This window comes from Phocoena sinus, chromosome 18, assembly GCF_008692025.1.
Source record: "Phocoena sinus isolate mPhoSin1 chromosome 18, mPhoSin1.pri, whole genome shotgun sequence".
In the NCBI taxonomy this organism is placed as follows: Eukaryota; Metazoa; Chordata; class Mammalia; order Artiodactyla; family Phocoenidae; genus Phocoena; species Phocoena sinus.
In genome coordinates this window covers 23,287,226-23,308,265 of record NC_045780.1, presented here as the reverse complement: position 1 = coordinate 23,308,265, position 21,040 = coordinate 23,287,226, and the positions used below count along the sequence as shown (strand labels likewise).

The 21,040-nt window shown below is 39.1% G+C and overlaps 1 protein-coding gene across 6 annotated transcripts in view; it reads right to left on the bottom strand.

Moving 5' to 3' along the window:
• The window catches only part of ENOX1 (ecto-NOX disulfide-thiol exchanger 1), a 622,833-nt gene that overhangs the window by 285,865 nt on the left and 315,928 nt on the right, over positions 1-21,040 (bottom strand). For all 6 annotated transcript variants that reach the window (XM_032611636.1, XM_032611631.1, XM_032611635.1 and 3 more), the window contains exon 4: positions 17,402-17,545. The gene's annotated coding sequence lies outside the window, so the exon portion shown is untranslated. The remainder of the gene's footprint in view (positions 1-17,401; positions 17,546-21,040) is intronic.

Here is a 21,040-nt window from a genome sequence, read left to right as displayed (position 1 = left end):
CCCACTTATCTCTCCCAGGCTGGGGATGTCCGGACTCTATGACCTCTTTCTTCAGTGGAGACACAAGCTGTGAGTCAGGTGCCCTGAACTTTAATGTCTGTTCTTCTTCCCCTTTAACCTTACTGTTAAGAGAAAATAAAATGTTTTATGTCAATGAAAATACTCAGTCACTTGGAAATCATCTTTCTGGGTTTCAGCACCAATACACCTGTGATCTTAAAAGATCCTTTCAATTTAAATAGTAATAAATTTGTCACAGAGGTATATTAGGAGACCTATATTCAAATAAAGTTGCCCACTGACTTCAGGTGAATCCACTGTTTTCTAAATCAGTACAAGTTGCTTAGGATGATCAAAGGCCAAACTTTTGTAATCTCTCCCCACGTAGATCATCTTAGAGTAAAATTATTAGGGAGAAATTAGGGATTCGTAAAGCAAGACAGAGAGGGTTTTTGTTGTGGTTGTTGTCATTTTGATTAGCCACAAGCTTATACCACTGTATTTACTGGAGAGTGTATAACTGTCTTGAAATGAAACATCACATAATTCCAACAAATATGCTCTCTCTAGTTAACCTAAATTAGGGAGGCTTCCCTATACTCATTTTGTCTCTTTCACAAGCATCCTTGAAATTCTTTGTCCTTAATTACTTACATCTATGCTTCAAGTATTAGGAGCGCGCTTGAAATTTACAATTTTTCTAAGTTCCTAACACTCATTAGCTTTGTTTTCTGCCTAGACCTGTTAGCCTAATTTTGTCTTCAATGCTTTTGGGAATAATGCATTGCTTATCTTTAAATTTTCCATAGCTGTTTCTATATTAAGGAATCCAAACGCAGGTTTCAATTTACTCATTATGAATTTGCTGATCCTCTAATCTGAATTAAAAACCGAATTTTTTTCATTCTTCTCCATTACGTTTCAAATTTTAACAGATACTTTCAAACTGTACTCGAAAAACTTATAATCCAACACCATGACCAATCTTCTTTCTGCCAAGCACTGGTGCCTAAATCTTTCTTTCTTTTCATTTTTTTAAGTGCTAGGGATCCTGATATAAAAGACAAGGGGAAGAAAATGCAGAAGGATGACAGTAGGCCTATTACTGGACACATGTCCTCTTTCTCCTCTGCAGCTTCATCTTCTTGGATGGTATCAGAACCCAGGGGCTCCACCCCAACTCCTGAGAGAAGGGGCCTGCAGAGGAAAGGAGAGGGAGGAAAGGAAGGCTGCAGATCTGGTGATAATTTGAGCTGAGTCCCGATGCCACATCTTGTAGGCACACAGATTGACAGAGCAGCATTTTGATTTTCTAAAGTGAAATCCACCAGAAATTAAGAGTGTGCAGTTTGTGGGAACTCTAGCACTCTTTTTTTTAATTAAATTAATTAATTATTTAAACATCTTTATTGGGGTATAATTGCTTTACAATGGTGTGTTAGTTTCTGCTGCATAACGAAGTGAATCAGCTATACATATACATATATCCACATATCTCCTCCCTCTTCTATCTCCCTCCCACCCTCCCTATCCCACCCCTCTAGGTGGACACAAAGCACCAAGCTGATCTTCCTGTGCTATATGGCTGCTTCCGAGTAGCTATCTGTTTTACATTTGGTAGTGTATATATGTCCAGGCCACTTTTTCACTTCATCCCAGCTTACCCTTCCCTGCTCCCCCTGTCCTCAAGTCCATTCTCTACGTCTGTGTCTTTATTACTCTCCTGCCCTTGGGTTCTTCAGAACCATTTTTTTTTTTCCGATTCCATATATATGTGTTAGCCTACAGTATTTGCTTTTCTCTTTCTGACTTACTTCACTCTGTATGACAGACTCTAGGTCCATCCACCTCACTACAAATAACTCAATTTCATTACTTTTTATGGCTGAGTAATATTCCACTGTATATATGTGACACAACTTCTTTATCCACTCATCTGTCGATGGACACTTAGGTCACTTCCACGTCCTGGTTATTATAAATAGAGCTGCAGTGAACACTGTGGTACATGACTCTTTTTGAATTATGGTTTTCTCAGGGTATATGCCTAGTAGTGGGATTGCTGGGTCGTACGGCAGTTCTAATTTTAGTTTTTTACGGAACCTCCATACTGTTCTCCATGGTGGCTGTATCAATTTACATTCCCATCAACAGTGCAAGATGGTTCCCTTTTCTCCACACCCTCTCCAGCATTTAACGTTTGTAGATTTTTTTGGTGATGGCCGTTCTGACTGGTGTGAGGCGATACCTCATTGTAGTTTCGATTTGCATTTCTCTAATGATCACTGACGTTGAGCATCCTTTCATGTGTTTGTTGGCAATCTGTATATCTTCTTTGGAGAAATGTCTATTTAGGTCTTCTGCCCACTTTTGGATTGCGTTGTTTGCTTTTTTGATATTGAGCTGCATGAGCTGCTTGTAAATTTTGGCGATAAATCCTTTGTCAGTTGCTTCATTTGCAAATATTTTCTCCCATTCTGAGGGTTGTCTTTTCATCTTGTTTATGTTTTCCTTTGCTGTGCAAAAGCTTTTAAGTTTCATTAGATCCCATTTGTTATTTTTGTTTTTATTGCCATTTCTCTAGGAGCTGGGTCAAAAAGGATCTTGCTGTGATTTATGTCAAAGCGTGTTCTGCCTATGTTTTCCTCTAAGAGTTTAATAGTGTCTGGCCTTACATTTTGGTCTCTAATCCATTTTGAGTTTATTTTTGTGTATGGTGTTACAGAGTGTTCTAATTTCATTATTTTACATGTCCAGTTTTCCCAGCACCACCTATTGTAGAGGCTGTCTTTTCTCCATTGTATATTCTTGCCTCCTTTATCAAAAATAAGGTGACTATATGTGTGTGTGTTTATCTCTGGGCTTTCTATCCTGTTACATTGATCTATATTTCTGTTTTTGTGCCAGTACCACACTGTATTGATTACTGTAGCTTTGTAGTATAGCCTGAAATTGGGGAGGTTGATTTCTCCAGCTCCATTTTTCTTTCTCAAGATTGCTTTGGCTATTCACGGTCTTTTGTGTTTCCATACAAATTGTGAAATTTTTGTTCTACTTCTGTGAAAAATGCCATTGGTAGTTTGATAGGGATTGCACTGAATCTGTAGATTGCTTTGGGTAGTATAGTTATTTTCACAATATTGATTCTTCCAATCCAAGAACATGGTATATCTCTCCATCTGTTTGTATCATCTTTAATTTCTTTCATCAGTGCCTTATAGTTCTGCATACAGGTCTTTTGTCTCGTCTCCTTAGGTAGGTTGAATCCTAGGTATTTTATTCTTTTTGTTGCAGTGGTAAATGGGAGTGTTTCCTTAATGTCTCTTTCAGATTTTTCATCATTAGTGTATAGGAATGCCAGAGATTTCTGTGCATTAATTTTGTATCCTGCTACTTCACCAAATTCATTGATTAGCTCTGGTAGTTTTCTGGTAGCATCTTTAGGATTCTCTATGTATAGTATCATGTCATCTGCAAACAGTGACAGCGTTACTTCTTCTTTTCCAATTTGGATTCCTTTCATTTCTTTTTCTTCTCTGATTGCTATGGCTAAAACTGCCAATACTATGTTGAATAACAGTGGTGAGAGAGGGCAACCTTGCCTTGTTCCTGATCTTAGAGGAAATGCTTTCAGCTTTTCACCTTTGAGAACGATGTTTGTCATATATGGCCTTTATTATGTTAAGTTCCCTCTGTGCCTACTTGCTGGAGGGTTTTTATCATAAATGGGTGTTGAATTTTGTCAAAAGCTTTTTCTGCATCTATTGAGATGATCATAAGGTCTTCCTCCTTCAGCTTCTTGATATGGCTTATGCCATTGACTGATTTGCGTATATTGAGGAATCCTAGCATTCCTGGGCTAAACCCCTGGTGATCATGGTGTATGATCCTTTTAATGTGTTGTTGGATTCTGTTTGTTAGTATTTTGTAGAGGACTTTTGCATCTATCTTTCTCAGTGATATTGGCCTGTAGTTTTCTTTGTTTGTGACATCTTTGGTTTTGGTATCGGGGTGATAGTGGCCACGTAGAATGAGGTTGGGAGTGTTCCTCCCTCTGCTATATTTTGGAAGAGTTTGAGAAGGATAGGTGTTAGCTCTTCTCTAAATGTTCGGTAGAATTCGCCTGCGAAGCCATGTGATCCTGGACTTTTGTTTGTTGGAAGATTTTTTAATCACAGTCTCAATTTCAGTGCCTGTGACTGGTCTGTTTATATTTTTTATTTCTTCCTAGTTCACTGTCAGAAGGTTGTGCTTTTCTATGAATTTGTCCATTTCTTCCAGGTTGTCCATTTTATTGGCACAGAGTTGCTTGTAGTAATCTCTCAAGATCCTTTGTATTTCTGCACTGTCTGTTGTTACCTCTCCTTTTTCATTTCTAATTCTAGTGATTTGAGTCTTCTCTCTTCTTTTCTTGATGAGTCTGGCTAACGGTTTATCAATTTTGTTTATCTTCTCAAAGAGCCACGTTTTAGTTTTATTGATCTTTGCTATTGTTTCCTTCATTTCTTTTTCATTTATTTCCTATCTGATCTTTATGATTTCTTTCCTTCTGCTAACTTTGGGGTTTTTTTGTTCTTCTTTCTCTAGTTGCTTTAGGTGTAAGGTTAGGTCGTTTATTTGAGATGTTTCTTGTTTCTTGAGGTAGGATTTTATTGCTATAAACTTCCCTCTTAGAACTGCTTTTGCTGCATCCCATAGGTCTTGTGTCATCATGTTTCCACAGTCATTTATTTCTAAATATTTTATGATTTCCTCTTTGATTTCTTCAGTGACCTCTTGGTTATTTAATAGTGTACTGCTTAGCCTCCATGCATTTGTTTTGTCTTTTACAGATTTTTTTCCTGTAATTGATATCCAGTCTCATAGCGTTGTGGTAGAAAAAGATACTTGATACGATTTCAATTTTCTTAAATGTGCCAAGGCTTGATTTGTGACCCAAGATATGATCTATCCTAGAGAATGTTCCATGAGCACTTGAGAAGAAAGTGTAATCTGCTGTTTTTGGATGGAATGTCCTATAAATATCAATTAAGTCCATCTCATTTAATGTATCATTTAAAGATTGTGTTTCCTTATTTATTTGCATTTTAGATAATCTGTCCATTGGTGAAAGTGAGGTGTTAAAGTCCCCTACTATGATTGTGTTACTGTTGATTTCCCCTTTAACGGCTGTTAGCATTTGCCTTATGTATTGAGGTGCTCCTAGGTTGGGTGCCTAAATATTTACAATTGTTATATCTTCTTCTTGGATTGATCCCTTGATCATGATGTAGTGGCCTTCCTTGTCTCTTGTAATAGTCTTTATTTTAAAGTCTATTGTATCTGATATGAGCATTGCTACTCCAGCTTTCTTTTGATCTCCATTTGCATGGAATACCTTTTTCAATCCTCTCACTTTCAGTCTGCATGTGTCCCTAGGTCTGAGGTGGGTCTCTTGTAGACAGCATATATACGGGTCTTCTTTTGTATCCATTCAGCCAGTCTATGTCTTTTGGCTGGAGCATTTAATCCATTTACATTTAAAGTAATTATTGATATGTATGTTCCTATTACGATTTTCTTAATTGTTTTGGGTTGTTATTGTAGGTCTTTTCCTTCCCTTGTGTTTCCTGTCTAGAGAAGTTCCTTTAGCATTTGTTGTAAAGCTGGTTGGGTGGTACTGAATTCTCTTAACTTTTGCTTGTCTGTAAAGGTTTTAATTTCTCCATTGAATCTGAATGAGACTGTTGCTGGGTAGAGTAATCTTGGTTGTAGGTTTTTCCCTTGCATCACTTTAAATATGTCCTGCCACTCCCTTCTGGCTTGCCCATTTCCTGCTGGAAGATCAGCCGTTAACCTTATGGGGCTTCCGTTTTACGTTATTTGTTGCTTTCCCCTTGCTGTTTTTAATATTTTTTCTTTGTATTTAATTTTTGATAGTTTGATTAATATGTGTCTTGTCGTGTTTCTCCTTTGATTTATGCTGTATGGGACTCTCTGTGCTTCCTGGACTTGATTGACTATTTGCTTTCCCATATTAGGGAAGTTTTCAACTATAATCTTTTCAAATATTTTCTCAGTCCCCTTCTTCTTCTCTTCTTCTTCTGGGACCCCCATAATTCGAATGTTGGTGCATTTAATGTTGTCCCCGAGGTCTCTGAGACTGTCCTGAATTCTTTCCATTCTTTTTTCTTCATTCTGCTCTGCGGTAGTTATTTCCACTATGTTATCTTCCAGGTCATTTATCCGTTTTTCTGCCTCAGTTATTCTGCTATTGATTTCTTGTAGAGAATTTTTCATTTCACTTATTGTGTTGTTCATCATTGTTTGTTTGCTCTTAATTCTTCTAGGTCCTTGTTAAACGTTTCTTGTATTTTCTCCTTTCTATTTCTAAGATTTTGGATCATCTTTACTATCATTATTCTGAATTCTTTTTCAGGTAGACTGCCTATTTCCTGTTCATTTGTTTGCTCTGGTGGGTTTTTACCTTGGTCCTTCATCTGCTGTGTGTTTCTCTGTCTTCTCATTTTGCTTAACTTACCGTGCTTGGGTTCTCCTTTTCACAGGCTGCAGGTTCACAGTTCCCATTGTTTTTGGCCTCTGCCCCCAGTGGCTAAGGTTGGTTCAGTGGGTTGTGTAGGCTTGCTGGTGGAGGGGACTGGTGCCTGTGTTCTGGTGTGGAGGACCACATCTGGTGGTGTGTTTTGGGGTGACTGTAACCTTATTATGGTTTTAGGCAGCCTCTCTGCTAATGGGTGTGGTTGTGTTCCTGTCTTGCTAGTTGTTTGGCATAGGATATCCAGCACTGTAGCTTGAGGTCGTTGAGTGGAGCTGGGTCTTAGCGTTTAGATGGAGGTCTCTGGGAGAGCTTTTGCCGTTTCATATTATGTGGAGCAGGGAGGTCTCTGGTGGACCAATGTCCTGAACTTGGCTCTCCCACCTCAGAGGCACAGGCCTGACATGTGGCTGGAGCACCCAGACCCTGTCAGCCACATGGCCAGGTATGTGGGGAGTTTCTTGCCTTTTGGGAAGTCTGAGGTCTTCTACCAGAGTTCAGTAGGTGTTCTGTAGGAGTTGTTCCACCTGTATATGTAGTTCTGATGTATTTGTGGGGAGTAAAGTGATCTCCACATCTTATTCCTCCGCCATCTTGAAGGTCTCCCTCCTCTAGCCCTCTTATCAACAAATATGCCAAATGAGAACCCAGAGCCATCCGCAGAGCTATCATTATGACGGATACTGATAAAAAAGCATACCTTTACCATTAGAAAACAGTACTAATAATCTCATACTGGGGATATCAGTACTACCAGAACAAATTCTACTTAAAAGCATATGTGAGCTAAGATTGAAAAGCATTTTCCTGCTGTTTTCAGACATATGGGGAGGCCTAAATAGTACTGTGACACTTGGCAGAGCAGCTAGAGGTAATGTGTGCAAGAATTTCTGGCTGAAATCCTATTTTCTGATGACTTATACTCAGTTACAAACTAAACTTGGTGCACACCTTAGCTTAGTAGAACTCCATCAAATACAACAAAAATAAAGATTAAGGGTGGGGAAAAACCCTATAAACTTGACTTTCAGAAAAGACCAGAGCATTGTTTGCAAGGGAAAACGAAAGGAAATTCTCAATACTTACTAATGGTTTTATATAGAAAATTACATTTGGCAAGTGCTGAGATCAATTACAGTCTAATAATTTCCAGTATCTTGAAAGGAATAAATAATTACAAGGAGCAAGAATTGAACCCAGGAAAGGCTCTGTCAGTTCTAGAAATAATTGCTTTTACTCTTCAATTTTTCAAAGTTTCACTTTTTTAGTGGCGTCAACTGGCTTAGCCCACTGTCATGTACAAAAATAAAATGGACTAATAAAAGTTTAATTTCTTAGAATAACAAAACAGAATTTGAGAATAGTCTAAACACAGACATACAGCTCTTAAAATTTTAAGGGAGTAGACACTTGTTTTAGAGCCCTAAATAATCTGGTAACCTTAAATAGAGACTTTAATTTTAATAACTTTTGGGAATTGGTGCTCTCAGTTAACTGTGATCTTTCATTTGTTTTTAGACCTTTAGTTTTCAATCAGAGGAGATCTAAATGTTGAGGTTAAGTGTTTTAGTAGATGAAAGCTGACTACTAGTAACACTAAAATACCTCTAAGTCAAATGACCATGTAACCTCTACAAATATTTATTACTGTAACTTCTACAAATATTTATTTCTTTGTTTATTTATTCAACCATTCACCAAATATTTATTTAGCACATGCCAGGCAAAATGCAAAACAATGGTAAAATCTACTAAAAAGTACAAATATATATCCATTTACAGATTTTTTGATAGCTCCCATTTTTTGAGGCACCACAATCTAAAAAAACACTTGAGATAGATCTTGAAATATATCTAAATTTAAAAAAATAATACACATTTTTCTATATTATGTTATTATGAAAGCAAGGGACAAAAGGAAGTATTTGATTGGTTAAATGGGAGAGAAAGGCCTCCAAAGCTGGCTGACCTCTGAGGTGATGGAGAATAAGAAACTGTGCAAACGTCCTTTAAAAAGTATCTCTCAGGAATACCAATCGAGTCTCAGAGGCTAAAAATTAGATGTAATCCCTTCTTCCTTCTTTCATTCTCTCTTGTTTGTCTTTGCTCTATTCCTTTGGTCTTTTCTCATTGCTTACACATAAATATACTTGATTTAGATGGAATTAATAAAGCCACATTAGAAACTGCTCACAGAAAATTCAGTGGAAAAGGGACAGAGGCACATCTAATGGTAATAACAAAACAAAATAGAAAACTTTGTTGACAAGAAGGAAATAAAAGTTTTTCTAGTAGAGTTAAAGAATAACTGTTTCTCAAGTGCCTATTCAATGGCAGGGAGGGTGCTGCACTACCAAACGTTAAACCCACACCTACATGTTTACGTGTCTACTGTGAATGGTGAGATGGGTGTAGGAAGGTGGTTGTCCAGAAAAAAAAAAAAAAAAAGACTGGTGAATGTTCCATTATGAGAAGGTAGATACATAAAACAATTAACTACTACGAATAAGTCAAATGTCCATATGTTAGCAGATAATGCTAAAAAACAAAACTGTTGAGGAAAAACAAATTGAAAGGTATAAATTCAGTATGATCCATCTATGTAAACTTAAAAATAATAGCCCATATATACAGACACAGACATAATCAGAAACAGATATATAATATAATATAAAGGAGTGAAATACAAAATCTTATATAAGTTATAGTATCTATGGCGATAGGTAAATAGAAAGAATGGTAATTTTTTTTTCACTTTAAAAAATAGATATCCGAAGCAACTTTAGAAGTATTAACATTTTAAAATATGGCAGCGGAGATGGTGGCCAAGGTGGTGAGTAGGAAGACCCTGAGCTCACCTCCTCCCACAGGAAACGAAAATTACAACTGTTTACAGAGCAACTCTCAATGGGAATGATCTAAAGTCTAGCAGAAAAGATCTTCTACAACTGAAGATAAAGGAGGAGCCACAACAAGATCAGTAAGAGGGGCGGAGATGCCATATAGTCAAGACCCACATCTCTAGGTAGGTGGCCCACAAATAGGAGTATAATCACAATTGCATAGATTTCCCCCAAGAAGCAAGGAGTCTGAGCACCACACTGGGCTCTGAAGCCTGGGGGTCTTGCACCAGGAAGATGAGTCCACAGTATTTCTGGCTTTGAAGGCCAGCAGAGCTTGTATTCAGGAAAGCCGGAAGGCTACAGAAAACAGACTCTGCTCTTAAAGGGCACATGCAAAATCACACATATGCAGAGACCCAATGCAGAAGCAATAATTTGAAAGGAGTCTGAGTCAGACACACTTGCTGATCTTGGAGAGCCTCCCAGAGAGGCAAGAGGCAACTGGGACTCACCCTGGTGACAGAGACACTGGTGGCAGCCATTTTTAGGAGCTTAGTCTACCATGAGAACACTAGTGCTGGCAGGCACCATTTTGGAGTCCTCCCTCTAGTTTATTAGTGCCTAGACCTGGCCCCACTCGCCAACTTTTCAGCACTAGTCCTGGGATGCCCCAGGCCTAGTAGCCAGCCTTTCAGGGACACAGCCCCACCCACAGTCAGGCTAGCACCGGGTCCAGGACTTACTGGGTCATGCAGGCAGCTAACTGGGACACAGGCCCCCCACCGCCCACCAGTGGCCAGCAGCCTCTGTACTAGGCAGGGCCTGGCAACCAACCAGGCTGGAGACCAGTCACATCAGCACACAGTAATCAGCCCCACCACAACAGAAGGGCCCATGCAGCCTACATAGGGGAAGGAATACCTAGATCATACAGCTACAGTGAACAGAGGGGAGTGTGCAGCTCAGACGCATCGATGTCTCCTATGTAAGGCCAAATTTCCTAGATTGGTAAATGTAACTGACCTACCTAATATAGAGAAATAAAAGCAAATAATCAGGCAAAATAAGACCACAGAGGAATATTTTCAAAATGAAGGAACAAGGTAACATCTCAGAAGGGCTAAGTGAAGTGAGGATAAGCAATCTACCCAATAAAGAGTTCAAGGTGCTTGAGGAACTTGGGAGAAGAATTGCTGAACACAGTGAAAAGTTTAACAAAGACTTAGAAAATATAAAGAAGAGACAAACAGAGCTGAAGAATACCATGACTGCAATAAAAAAGAAGGAATCAACAGTAGATTACATGATACAGAGGAAAGGATCAGCAAACTGGAAGACAGAGTAGTGGAGATCACTCAAGTTGAACAGAAAAAGAGAAAAGGATTTAAAAAAAAAATGAGGATATGTTAAGAGACCTCTGGGACAACATCAAATGTACTAAAACATTCTCATTATAGGGGTCCCAAAAAGAGAAGAGAGAAAGAAAGGAGGAGAGAACTTATTTGGAGACATAATATCTGAAAATTTCCCTAACCTGGGAAAGGAAACAGATATCCAAGTCTAGGAAGCTCAGAGAATACCAAACAAGATAAACCCAAAGAGGTCCACACCAAGATATATTAGAATTAAAATGGCAAAAATTACAGATAAAGAGAGAATATTAAAAGCAGTAAGATAAAAGCAACTAGTTACATACAAGGGAACTCACAAAGGCTATCAGCTGACATTTCAGCAGAAATTCTTCAGGTCAGAAGAGAGTGGCACAATATTTTGAAAGTGATGAAGGGAAAAACCCACAACTAATAATACTTTACTGAGCAAGGCTATAATTCAGAGTTGATGGAGAGATAAAGAGTTTTACAGACAAGCAAAAGCTAAAGGAGTCCAGGACCACTAAACCAGCCTTACAAGAGATGTTAAAGGAATTTCTCTAAGCAAAAAAGAAAAGAGTACACCTAGAAATACGAAAACTATAAAAGGAAAAATCTCATTGGTGAAAGCAAACATACAATAAAGCTGGAGGAATCAAGCTCCCTGATTTCAAGCTATACTACAAAGATACAGTCATCAAAACAGTATGGTACTGGCACAAAAACATACACATAGATAAATGGAACAGAATAGAGAGCCCAGGAATGAACATACACTTATATGGGCAATTAGTCAATGACAAAGGGGGCAACAACAATACACAATGGGGATAAGACAGCCTCTTCAATAAGTGGTGTTGGGAAAACTGGACGCCTATATGCAAAAGAATCAAACTAGACTACCTTCTCACACCATATACAAAAATAAACTCAAAATTTATTAAAAACTTAAATGACCTGACACCATAAAACTCCTAGAAGAAAACATAGGCAGTATACTCTTGACACTGGCCTTGGTAATAACTTTCTGGAAATGTCTCTTTAGGCAAGGGAAACAAGAGCAAAAGTTAAAAAACGGGACTGCATCAAGCGGAAAAACTTCTGCACAGTGAAGGAAATTACCAACAAAACAAAACCGCTAGCTATTGAATGGGAGAAGATATTTGCAAGTGATATATCTGGTAAGGGGTTAATATCCCAAATATATAAAACTCATACAACTCAACATCAAAAAATGAAACAACTGATTGAAAAATAGGCAGAGAACGTGAACAGACATGTTTTTCAAAGAAGACATATAGATGGCAATGGACACATGAAAAAATGTTCAACATTACTAGTCATCAGGGACATGCAAATTAAAACCACAATGAGATATCGTCTCACACCTGTGAGAATGGTTATTATCAAAAAGACAACAAATAATAAGTGTTGGTGAGGATGTGGAGAAAAAGGAACCCTAGGCAACTGTTGGTGAGAATGTAAATTGGTACAGCCGCCATGGAAAATAGTATGGAGGCTCCTCAAAAAATTAAAAAGAGAACTACCATCCTATCCAGCAATTCCACCTCCGAGCATTATTCTGACAAAAACAAAAACAGTGATTTGAAGAGATATATGTACCCCTATGTTCAATGCAGCACTATTTACAACAGGCAAGATATGGAAGCAACCTAAGTGTCCATCAATAGATAAATGGATAAAGATGTGGTATACAACTCAGTCATAAAAAAGAATGAAATCTTGCCATTTGTGACAACATGGATGGACCTAGAGGGTATTATGCTAAGTGAAATAAGTCAGACAGAGAAAGACAAATGCTGTATGGTTTCACGTATATGTGGAATCTAAAAACCAAAACAAATAAATGAACATAAAAGAACAGACTCATAGATACAGAATGTAACAAAGAGGTGGTTACCAGAGAGAAGGGGGATTGGGAGATGAGTGCAATAGTTGAGGGAGATTAAGAGGTACAAAATCCCAGTTACAAAAAACAATGAGTCACAGGGATGAAATGTAAAGTATGGGGGATACAGGTAGATATACTGTGATATCTTTGTATGGTGACAGATGATAACCAGACATATCATAGTGATCATTTTGTCATGTACAGAAATATTGAATCACTATATTGCATACCTGGAACTAACATAGTGATGTAGGTCAATTATACCTCAATTTGTAAAAATGTGTAAACACTGGGAAGAAATGCATAAAAATGCTAACAATGAAGGTTCTCTCGGGGGGGGGGGGGGTGTTATGGGTGATTTCAAATTTTTCCTTTATGTTTTTATGCATTTCTATTTGTCTGCAATGAACATGTATGTTTTGCTTATAAAGTTAGAAAGAAAACAATAAATGTCATCAAAAATGAAAATCTTAAAATAAAATATGGCAGTAGGTACATCTATTATTTTCTGTAGGCTTAAACTACTTCATAATAAAATTTAATATATTTTTAAATTTTGTTGTTTAAAAGAAGAATGCTGTAGAAATTTAGGCAATTAGAAGGAGCTAGTCCAGTAAGTCCAATTTTCTTACTTTTGAGCCCAGAATACACAAGGCTGATTATTTTCTGTTTTTAGCAAGAGGAACAATGGAGAGTTAATGTAGAAGAAGAAACTGTCCTTGATATGATGAATCATTGGCACTTTTGGCAAATGGATGATCATTTCTAGAAGGAAGTGAATTATCTGAACATAATTATATTTAATCCTCTAGTTTTAAAAGAGTGTTTCAACTCACACACTATCCATGTAGGTTACTCTTTTTCTTCCTTACGAGGTGTGAACGTGAAGCTTTAGGGGCACAGTCAATGGATGCTACATTTTCACTGCTGCTAAAAATGTGTAATTAGAGTCTGGATTTTGAAATAACAATTTGCACACATAAAGTACTGACTAGCAGTGCAAGACCACAATTGACTTTTTATTTTTAAACTCCTCACAAAACTTCCTCTTGATTCAAAGTTGCCATCAGACATTTTCTAATGTAATTAGAAAGGAAGCCACAAACATCTTAACTTTGGATCATATGTAATTTTTAGAATTAATAGCAAGATCCGGAGAGCTCTGTTTGCTTGCTTTTAAATCAGAGTAGTAAATAAGTCTGAAACATTTCACTAGTGAGGCAAGACTCACTTGAGATATACTGTTAAACCTGAGGGGTGAAAATACATCACAGACACAAGTGGTATTACACAGCACATATTTTTCTGAAAACGCAGTCTCTGTGCATGAGGATTAGATATATACCCACGATAAGAGAGCATACTGGCCTATAATTTTCAACATTACATCCTTGTATTTTTTATTGTACGCTATTTTTCAACTGGTAGAGGAACATGGTCTCATAAAGCTAATATTTATTCTTCCATGTTTATAGAGCTAATAGAGCACTTCAGGAAATGAGAAACTCTGAGAAGTCACATATAACTTGGTGTCCCGTGCGCCAAAGAAGAGAGGACAGGAAAGTCACCATGTTTGAAAAATTGGGCTCAGGAACTCAGTTATAAAGCTTTAAATAATTAAACAACACAAGATAAGGGAGGCCTTTGATGTTATTTCTATCTCCATAAACGTAGTCTATTTATAGATGATAAATCTTATCATGTAGGATTCTTCATTTTACTAGAGAGCAAAGAAAAAGAGTCCTTTAGTTCAGTTCCCATGTGCAACTCTGTAGCTGCTGTGTGTATTTCGTGCAAGCTAAGGAGGAGAGTAACTGTAACAACCAAGATACCCCTACTTATAACTGTGTGTTTTTTTTTGCTTTTTTTTCCGGTACGCGGGCCTCTCCCGTTGCGGAGCACAGGCTCCGGACGCGCAGGCTCAGCGGCCATGGCTCACGGGCCCAGCCGCTCCACGGCACGTGGGATCTTCCCGGACCGGGGCACGAACCCGTGTCCCCTGCATCGGCAGGCGGACTCTCAACCACTGCGCCACCAGCGAAGCCCTGTCCTTTCCTTTTAATGGATAGCCTTACTTGAGATATTGGAAGAATCCAGAGAAATAAAAGGCATCAAGTCATTTCCTCATTCTCTGCAGACATGAAGAATGGGGGGCAGGAATGGGGGCAGCTGCCAAAAGATAAGTGAGGGACAAGGCAGAAATGTGGATGGAGGCTGGGTGAGGGATATCGGGGCTGATGCGAGAGAGAGTTTCAGCTGCAGTGAAGGCCCCTTTGAGCTACCCGCAAACTGATTCCTGAACTACCGAGGAAGCCTGTGACACGGAGCAGAGAGCTGACACTGGGGTGCATGATACAAAGCAAGTGAAAAACTACTCCTTTGCTACTGACCTGTTCTAGTCTTCCCTTGGACTTCAGATGCTCTACCCCTCCTTCCTTTCTCAGTGACTGAGCTGATGAGTCACTTAGGTCCTATTTCCTCTGGGGTCCGAGCCCTGTCTTTTCTGTAAGTCCCCAGAGCTGTCTACTCTCTCCTGTTTCCCTGCACTGAGTTCTGATGTTATCTTCTGAAAGTACTCTGTTCCTCCTCTCCATGTTCCCACATCAAACAACAGTGATCTCCCCTAAACACCAAACCAGAAATTCTGGTTCTCCAAAAGAGTATCCATATACACACGTTGGTGTGTTTCTAGACAGCTGAAAAGCCAGTGTAGACCCAGCATTGAAGAATGATAGGGGGGAAGAGAAGGGCACCCAGAGTTAAAAACTGGGGTCCAGGCCCGGCCCCACCATTTGCTCAACTCTGCCCATTTCAGCATGCTCAACTCTCACCGGCGACTCTCTGGTCTGGGCAATCCGGGTCCTCCTCTGCAGGGACAGGCAAAGGAGGTTTGAATTTGGTTATCACGTCAAGTGGGGCCTGGGTGGCGGGGTGCTGCTGGTCTTTAGTTCCTTGAAGGCAGGGCTACTAACCTCTCTATTGATCAAATCCATGGGCTGATCCTGCATCACAGAGAAGTATCCCCCTGAAAATGTCAATAGCGGCCCCACTGAGAAACAACAATAGATGATTTTTCATGTTCCTGCAACCTGTCTGTATTCTCAAACTTAAGTGGAATGTAGAGAACTTAAGAGACTCAGAACAAAACTGTGGGGATCAATAAATTTGTGGACTGTACAATTTCACAGGAACGGTTCAGAAAAATGGGTTTCTCTCTCCTGAAGAGAAAAAGGATGACTTGAGACTTAAGTCTATGATGATACAGGGGGACTCTGACCAATATATTCTGTCTCCATAACAGAAGAGATAAAGTGCCATGCGAGGACGTCGGGAAACACTTAGGTTTTCTAGACAGTGAGGTTTCTAAGAAAGGAGAATCTATGTTAAGATTCAAAAGGAAAGTGGATACCTAGGTATAAAGGTCTGAAAACAAATAGTTTCTCATTGGTTTCGGACAGTTCAAGTGGGATCTTATTTGCAGACTAGGGAAGAACATTTAGGTAACTTCTCAAGGCCTTTCTAGCACCTCTTTTCCCGTCAGACACTTGTTACATCTCTGCACACCATAACATCCTACCAAGCTGACAGACTGGAGAGTTAAAGATGGAGACACAACCTCCCATCCGTCCTCTCCCCCAATATGTATGTACCACATGCCTCACCCTTCAAAGTGAATCAATCATGGGGCCCAGCAATGAAGGGTGCAGTGGGAAAACTGGAATCTAGCCCAGCACTGCAGTGAAATCTACTTTGATTTCTCAGCAAGAGAAGTTTAAAAAAAAAACCCCACAGCAGAGGGCCATTACAGGAGAAAACATTTGTCACCGTGGACAGAATAAAAGTCCAACCGAATGAAATAAAAGTCTGTGGGGAAAGACATGTCATTCTAGGGAAAGTACTCTGTTCCTTCTCCCTTGCTCTTCACTTAGTTTTTATCCACTCAGTGAGCCAAGCTTTATCTGCTCTCTTGCTCATTTTTCCATCTATGAAAGATGGGTGGATTAATTTCAGCCTTTAGGTAGGTCTTTGTCAGAAAGCACTTTCAGAATAAAAGTGGTTTACTTGGTACCATCTCAGAAGCAGAACACGCACTTCCAAAATAAAATGCTTGCTTTGCTAGCAAGCTCTGTCTTTAAGTGAGCAACAATACTGTTAGCGATTTTTCGAGTTGTTAACGCACACACATTAAACCACCACCACCATCCCCGTTCTATCCTCATCAATCATAGGGTGAGGACCCCTTGGCAGAGCTAGATGAAAACATTCTGGCTACTGAGGTTTTATAATTTGAAAAATGTCATAATGGTAACACTAGTTGGTATTGACAAATGCAGTTTTGATTTTCAATGTTTCAAAATATAATTTATCAGCGAGGTCTTAGCTAATTGAAAGTACTTAACAAAATCTGATATATGTAGACACTCAATATAAATGTACTGGATCTGTTCAGTTAGAATTTATGAACACAGAAATAAAACTTGTTTTAAGCCAACCTGGGGGATATTTTATTTCTAATATCCTTGTAACATCCCACAGAGTATCTAACAGTAAGTATGAGAAGGATCATATCAAATTTCTTCTCATTTATATCCATCTCCCAATGAAATCAAAGGATTACAATCTGTGCATAACCTACTTCCACAGTCCTTATTGCAAGAGGGTATGACTAGTACCCATTTAAAAAATATCCCTCAAAATTAATAATAACTTCAGTGAGACAAATGGAAAAATTAACACAAACCTTAAGACCTCCAGCAGATCAGAGGACAAATGTGTTCTTTGGGAACTTGACTGAAACAAGGTATTCACACAACTCTTTTAAACGGAAGCTGTTCACAAAGGAAGTCCCATGGAAGACACTGTAGCTCTGACATGCCAGATGCTCCTGGAAGGAGAAAAAAAGCACACCATTAGGATGTGTCCAAAGCACCATGACTGCCAGTACCAGCCACTGTGGTCAGAAAGTGCTGTAGTAGCACCTACCGCTATTATTAAGATAACAGTATTAATTGCTATTACTTTTGTACCCCCAGATCTTCTTACTCATAAATGACAGGGTGGATGGTAATCTTTCAGCATTGTGTTTACAAACTTCTAAAGGCCACCAGTATTTTATAACTAAGCGAACTCTGCTTTTCCCCTTATTTAACCAGACAAGGGTTGAAGGACGGTGCTCAGGGTATGAGCATGAAGGCGGGAACACTACTTTTCACTGAGAACCCACCAGCTGTGAGGCACTGGGCACAGACTCTTTAATCTGAACGATGGCCCTGCAATTAGAGGGCACTGGCCCCATTTTCCAGATAAGAAAGCTAAGGCACAGATTCCTGAAGTCAGGTTTACAGCCCAGGCATCAAAGCCTAAAAGGCCTCAGGGCTGACTCTCCCCCTCATTTCACTCTGTGGCCTGTGTGATTTAGAAAAATATTTCACTTGGTGCAGCCACTGTGGAGAACAGTAAGAAGCTTCCTTCAAAAGCTACAAATAAAGTTACCATATGATCCAGCAATCCCACTCCTGGGCATGTATCCAGAAAATAAGGAAACTCTAATTCAAAAAGATACATGCACCCCAATGTTCATAGAAGCACTATTTACAAGAGCCAGGACATGGAAGCAACCTAAGTGTCCCTGGACAGATAAATGGATAAAAAGATGTGGCACATACATACTATGGAATATTACTCAGCCATATAAAAGAATGAAATAATGCCATTTGCAGCAACATGGACGGACCTAGAAATTATCATAAAAAGTGAAGTCAGTCGACAGAGAAAGACGAATATCATATGATATCATTTATATGTGGAATCTAAAACAAATGATACAAAAGAACTTATTTACAAAACAGAAATAGACTCACAGACATAGAAAACAAACCTATGGCTACCAAAGGGAGGGAAGGGATAAATTAGGAGTATGGGATCAACAGATACACACTACTGTACATAAAATAGATAAACAACAAGGACCTACACTATAGCACAGGGAATGACATTCAATATGTTGTAAAACTATAATGGAAAATAATCTGAAGAAGTATATATACAACTGAATCACTGCTCAACACCAGAAACTAACACATCTTTGTAAATCAACTACGCTTCAATAAAAAAAGAAAAATATTTCATAAACAGAAATATCATTGACAAGAGAACAGGTAACGCTGCATACTAAAGTAACTCACGTACTACCAAATAGATCAAGAAAATTCCTCTCCTCGTTTGCTTTAGTTTTATATCAGACATTGTCTTATTGAGTCAGGCCCCACAGAAATACAGATAGCCAACTTTAAGCAGTGCACTTCCTCTCCCACCTTCCTCCTTATGCGAAGAGAGCTCTTTGGAAACCCAGTGGTGCCCATGGGTTGCGGGGCAGGTTTGTGTGCTGTGTGACATCAAGGAGATAGCAATGCAAACGGCCCATCTTCCTCTGATGCCTCCATGTGACCCACAGTGCCTTCATCGTCCCAGTGAAAGAGAACATCACCTTTCCCTAAGGGGAATGGCATCCCTGATGCAACCAGGAATAGAGTCTGCATCTTCTGTGGATGTCTCTGAGTGACAGGACTGCATCTCCTCGTACCTATATCCATCTTAACAGCTAAAGGGTGGCTGACAAGTCTCGGCAGGGCTCCATCTAGGTTTCCGTTCTTATTTTTAGTCAAAAATCTACATGTTTTGGGTTGTTCTATTGCCAACAGCTTACTCTCCACCAGCTGTCCCAGCACCCACTCTTACGGCATGTTTCAGGGTCACTGCCCACCAATCAATCACTTCAAAATTCCCCTCAACGTGCCAGCTTTTAATGCCATAGCCTTCTGTATGAGCCTTGGAACTTCTAGGTCATAACCACACTATACTTGGGAAGCTCCTCGGAAAGGCTAGAGAAGGATAAAGCAGGAAGGTCACGTGTAACTTTTAAAAAATTTTATTTTAATTTAGGCAACAAAAGCTTAAGGCATGAATAAAGAAACAAGGAAGAACAACTGATAGAGTTTTCAGAGCTCTGCAGAACTGGAGCCTAGGATTATCACGTGGGGAAAGAAAAAAAAGAGAACAGAGCCAAACAGAGCCAGTTTACCTTTGCATAAAAGAAGGAAGAAGAGTTTGACAAAGAACAGGGAATGAAAATATCTGGACCATGGACTCTAACCTAAATGACGGGAATACAAAATGAATAGAAACTCTTCTTAAAGTCTCACATACTAGCTTTCTGATTTCCTCACATCCCTTAAAAACAAAGTTTCAGGTGGTATGCCTAAATGTGTACCCTGTTTCCCATAAAACCTCGACGGTAATTTCCAAACATTCACTCAGCCACTATTTACTGTACACTTCCTTTTTGCATACTTCTTTTATTTTTTAAATTTTTATTGAAATATAGTTGATTTATAATGTGTTAGTTTCAGATATATAGCAACATGATTCAATTATACATATATGTATATAAATATATATATTCTTTTTTACATTCTCTTCCATTATAGGTTATTACAAGATATTGAGTATAGTTCCCTGTGCTATACAGTAAGTCCTTGTTGGTTACCTATTTTATATATAGTAGTGTATGTTTTTGTGTTTTTTTTTTTTCGGTATGTGGGCCTCTCACTGTTGTGGCCTCTCCCGTTGCCCGGACACGCAGGCTCAGCGGCCATGGCTCACGGGCCTAACCGCTCCGCGGCATGTGGGATCTTCCCGAACCGGGGCACGAACCCGTGTCCCCTGCATGGGCAGGCGGACTCTCAACCGTTGCGCCACCAGGGAAGCCCAGGAGTGTATGTATTTTAATCCTAAACTCCTAATTTATCCCTCTCCCCCTTTCCTCTCTGGTAACCATAAATTTGTTTTCTATGTCTGTGAGTCTATTTCTGTTTTAAAAATAAGTTCATTTGTATCCTTTTTTTAGATTCCACATATAAGTGATATCATATGATATTTGTCTTTCTCTAAGCCAGACAGAGAAAGACAAATATCATAGTTCATACTTCTGAGTCAGTCAGTATGTCAGAAAATTCCAGGAACACTGATAAAAGCAAGATAGCCTTTCCCTCAAGCATGTTACTGCTTCGGAAGCAGATGCAACTTGGACATCGAAAATTATGAGAAGGTGGTACTAATACATGTTTGAAAGGATGGGGTCTGGACCAGACTGCCTAGGGTTCTTCTTCATCACTAACTAGCTGTATGATCTTGGGCAAGATATTTAAACTCTTTAACCTTGGCTTCCTCATCTGCAAAATACAGAAATGATATACTTCCCACGTAGGCTGCTGTGAGCGTTAAGTAAGATAACCCATACAAACTGCTTGGCACAATAAGGGGTGCATGGTAAGAACTCATCAATTGTTAGGAAGGAGTGGTAGTGCCGTTATAGAACACA